Genomic DNA, 4,738 nt, shown 5'->3' on the forward strand with positions numbered 1-4,738 from the left:
CTTAAGGCTTGTTTTAAACACACTTTTGGAGACTTTTTCATACTTTCTACCATTTAATCCTTAAGATCTTTGTGTTAGTCATCCTCAAGAATATTGCTTTTGGTTCCAAGCTTTCGGTTTTCTTTGTTTGACTTTTCAAGAACCAACTTTTGTAGTTGTGCTTTCATTCTCAAGTTTTAATTTAAGTACTCGTATTTAATCTTCATCTCATCTCTGTTCCAAGTTACGTTACGTTTTCTTATCTTTTACGAATTACGAATTAGTCGATTGTTGTTGCTTTATATCTGATCTCATCCTTTGTGGCTCACGGCTAATTTACTTAATCTAAATAATCTATTTTTATGAGTTTGCAAGTAATCTTTCGGTCTTTGTAAGGAAACTTGTTTTGCAAGTTTCGTTACTTGACTTGCAAGTTTTCTTCAAAAGTCAACCCCATTTTCCAAGGCTTTCATATGTCATCTCCTCATCCCATCAAAGTACTATTAGTCATCCCATCAACTACTTTCTTTCATTATTATTAGATTAAGACTAATTAATATTATTTAGCTATTAATAATTTACATTTCAGTATTTACATTTCAGTCTTTATATTTCAGTATTTATATTTCAGTCATTTATATTTCAGTTATTTATATTTTAGTCATTTATATTTCAGTTCTTTACATTTCTGTCTTTACTGCAATTTACATTTCTGTCATTTAATTTCCAGCAATTTACTTTCAGTCATTTATATTTCAGTCATTTAATTTGCAGTACTTTAAATTCCAGTATTTCYATTTTMTGTAATTTATTTTCTGCAATTTACTTTTTCGTTTCAGTATTTATTTTTCAGTCCTTACATCCTTCGAGAGAAGAAACCGAGCAATGATGGGCTAATGCCTTAGCTTGGGGTGTAACGGGAAATTAAGACCAAAGCCGATGTGAAAGTACAAAGGTGTGTTATTAGCATTATAGTCTACTATTTATTTCAGATGCTTAATATTTCATTTGATGATTACATTAAAATTAATTGACAACTAATTTTGTGTATAAAAATGTATCGACTTTGAAAACCTGAGGTAATAGGAGAAGGCTATAAATAACTTTAGTGTCTGACAAACGCTATACTCATACGGTGTAGGATGGTAACACCGTGTTGTGCTAGGATTCATGACGTCTAACATAAATGATATCGTATCGATAGCAYGTTGACCGGTGTGTACTCTTGGGAGGCCGTCTGACCCGATAGTTGATACTGTCATAGTTATATAAAATTAAGGATGATATGCTCCAACATCAAGGCATGTGTACAGAGAACAAATGGAAAGTTGCTATACCCTTCCTTGATTCATAGGCATATGCAAAAGGCCCATGTCTTAGCCTTGCCCAAGGATGTGATGTCTATGGAGAAGACCTCTATACACAAGAAAAATTTGGATAGATTGATGAGGGTGAATGCCAAAGTACAGCCAGATGCACCCACCTCCTTCATGGCAGCTCTAAAGGCTGATTATTGAAGGCCATGGATGATCATGCCAGCACTTTAAAGAGAACAATAGTGAAGAAGCATCATAAATTAATGAAGAGGGTAGATGACTTGAAGAAGGAGGTAGACATCTTGAAGAAAGAGAGGGAACAATGGGCTGAGTACAAAATGCAGAAAGAGAGGATACTAAGAGCTACTTCCAAGCATGGGAAATCACAGAGTTCAATCAAGCTTCCACCTCCACCCAAGTCCATCCTTTTGCAGCCTTCTGATTCTCCTACTCAGTCTGAGTAGGACAGGTTCTACCTTCTCAGTTCTTTGTATATATTTTCTAGGCTATGCATGATCATTTAGCTAAGTCTAAAGTTTATTTGCAGTTTTGCTATTTATATGCATTTGCTATTTTGCTGTTTTTGTATATAGAAATTACTGTTGGCTTGACCTTTTGAATAAGTTTAAGTTCCTGATTTGCATTAGCTATCTTATGTTTTTCTTTGCTGCCTTGATCAGTCAACTAAGTTTTGGTGCATACCAGTTTTGCTATTTAGAATCTGCTGTTTTTAGATGTTTTAGGACTGGTTTGTTGTTTGATTTTGCTGTTTTCATTAGTTCTTTGTTGTTTTAAGTATCATGCAGTCCTAGCCATGCACTTTTCTTTGCTGTTTTCATTAGGATTGCTTTGCTGTTTTTAGGCACATCTAAGTTTTAATTTGCTGTTTAAGTGCATAGGCTATCTGCTGTTTTCAATTTGTTGTTTTTAGGTATAATTTTAAGTTTTGATTAATCTTTTTGCTGTCTTAAATCATCTAAGGCATGGTTTCCTTGTCTTATTTTGTTGTTTTTCAGATTAATGTTGCTTTTGCTCTGTATTTATTGTTTTATAATACCATTTTAGTTCAACTTTGTTGTTTTAGTTTTTGTTTGTTTTTTAGCCAACTAGGACTGTTATTGTTGTTTTTGTTGTTTCCTATTTTGCTATTTATTTGCTGTTTTCATCAAGCATTATGCCACATTCTTGTTTAACAGTCCATGCTCACTTAGGCTTGTCAAATGCTGTTTTAATCTTAATAGTATGTCCTATTTATCTCATTTGAGATGTTTTGCTGTTTTAACCTTTATGATCATGTTTTTCATGTTGCTGTGTCCTGTTTCACAGAATCTGCTTCTCAGAATCTATTTGTTTATATTATTAACTTTGTTATTTTCACTAGTAAATTGTTTATATATTTGCTGTTTTCAAATTTCTCTTTCTTAATTTCTTTGTTGTTCTTAGCTATTTTAGGCATATCATATTTTAAGGACATGGTTTGCCTTTCTTTTAATGATTGTGTCTCTCTTTACCTCAATTAAGGACATTTGATGTTTTTAGGATATCATATAATCCTACTCATGCTTTATCTTTGCTGTTTTACTTCTGTTTGGTTGTTTTGTACACAGTTGGTATGACTACTTTGAAAAAGAGCCAGGATTTATGTCCCCATTTCTTTACCTCCCTAGTCTATGCTAAAACCTGTTCAAGCTGAGTCATAAGAAGACAATGGCAATCCAATCATTGTCTGGTTTTATTTGGCCTATTTCATAGCAAAACAATGGCAATCCCATTGTTTGGTTTCATTTAACATATTTCATGGTAAAACAATGGCAATCCCATTGTTTAGTTTAGTTTCATATTACCATGTTGTTTGATAATGCAGTCCTCTGGTTGACTGTTTTGGTTTGAAACTCATTCCAAGTACCACATCCTGCCTCTATGGTCAAATTTGACTTAGAGTTGGATTGTTGGTTTTGTTTAGATCCTTCAGTTGAGTCTTTGAGTCCTTTTCTTTTCACAAGTTGACCAAGTCACACTTGTGACTTCTCATCCTTGTTTTTCAGTTTCAGTTGTTTTTAGTTTGAGTCTTTTTCCTTTTAAAGATAGTCAATTACACTTGTATTGATCATCTTTGCTTGTCTGTTTCATTTTAGGATTTTGGGCACTGATTTTAAGTAGCATATCTTCTTTTAGCCATATATGCACCAAAAATAGAATAAAAGATGAATTTGTTGTACAAATGATTGAACTTGATGCCATAGCCACAATAATCCAAAGTTACACACTCTTTGTCTTAAATTGAGCCTCTAGAACTAGCCAACCATTTCTAAAGCTTGAACTTGATTCAATTGGGCCTTCATTTCATTTTGGCCAACTTGTAGCCTTCATATACTCACAATGAGGAAATTGTTTCCCTTGAGTTTGGGGGAGGGTCCTTATAGTACCAAACACTATAGATATCATGAAACGTATGCATTAAGACCAAAAGACAAACAAAGGAACATAGTTCCATGTCTTGTGCATACAAAAGAGTGTCAAAGTACACCAAAATGTTTGAAAAGGACAAAAGTGTCCAAAATACCTCAATATGAGATGCATAGTAGTAAAATTATGCTACGGAGTGAAAAAAGTGAGAAGAGGTAAAAGGCATGCATTCAAAAGAAAAATCCAAATGCAAAACCCAATTCAAAGTCCCAATCTATCTGTTGAATCTAGTATAGCAAAAGAAATGTAGGCTAGCTTATGGTTTGGCAATATGAAAGACTTAAGTTTTGGGGAGCTAGGTTTATAAAGGGCTACGGATATCAAGCATCGAGTCATGAGTAGAATACTTTCATTCAATTTTTTTTGAAAACATGCATAATTTGGCTATTGAATACTTGTGCTAATTTTTTTTTTTAGTTTATTAGAACTTTGAGTCTTTTAATTTGTCATTTTCTGTTGTTTGGGGACAAACAACAATTCAAGTTTGGGGGTGAGATAAGTGTTATTTTATTAACCTTATTACATCATTTTTTAACCATTTTCCTTTGTTTTATTTGCCCATTAGTGTCTTAATAGAGTCTTTTTATGTCTTTTTCATATATTAGTAGTAATATAGTATATCTAATGTTATTTTCCTATTTTTACAGGTTTTTGATGATTTTTGAGCCCAGTCCTACCGCAGTCCTACAGGACCAGGAGTGGCAAGGTCCTATAGTACCTGTACGAGAGCTGAAATTCTGCTTAGGCCGTGGAGAAATGGGCTGATCCATAGAGGAGGCGTGGTCAACAACCTTGGGCCCGGTCAAAGCCCAGTTTTGAAGAAGCTTTTGTCTTATTAGTTGGCACCCACTATGTGATCTTCCTTAGCCTATATAAAGAAGACTTAAGGCTTGTTTTAAACACACTTTTGGAGACTTTTTCATACTTTCTACCATTTAATCCTTAAGATCTTTGTGTTAGTCATCCTCAAGAATATT

This window comes from Cynara cardunculus (genome assembly GCF_001531365.2).
Source record: "Cynara cardunculus var. scolymus isolate 2C chromosome LG 17, CcrdV1, whole genome shotgun sequence".
NCBI classification, from domain to species: Eukaryota; Viridiplantae; Streptophyta; class Magnoliopsida; order Asterales; family Asteraceae; genus Cynara; species Cynara cardunculus.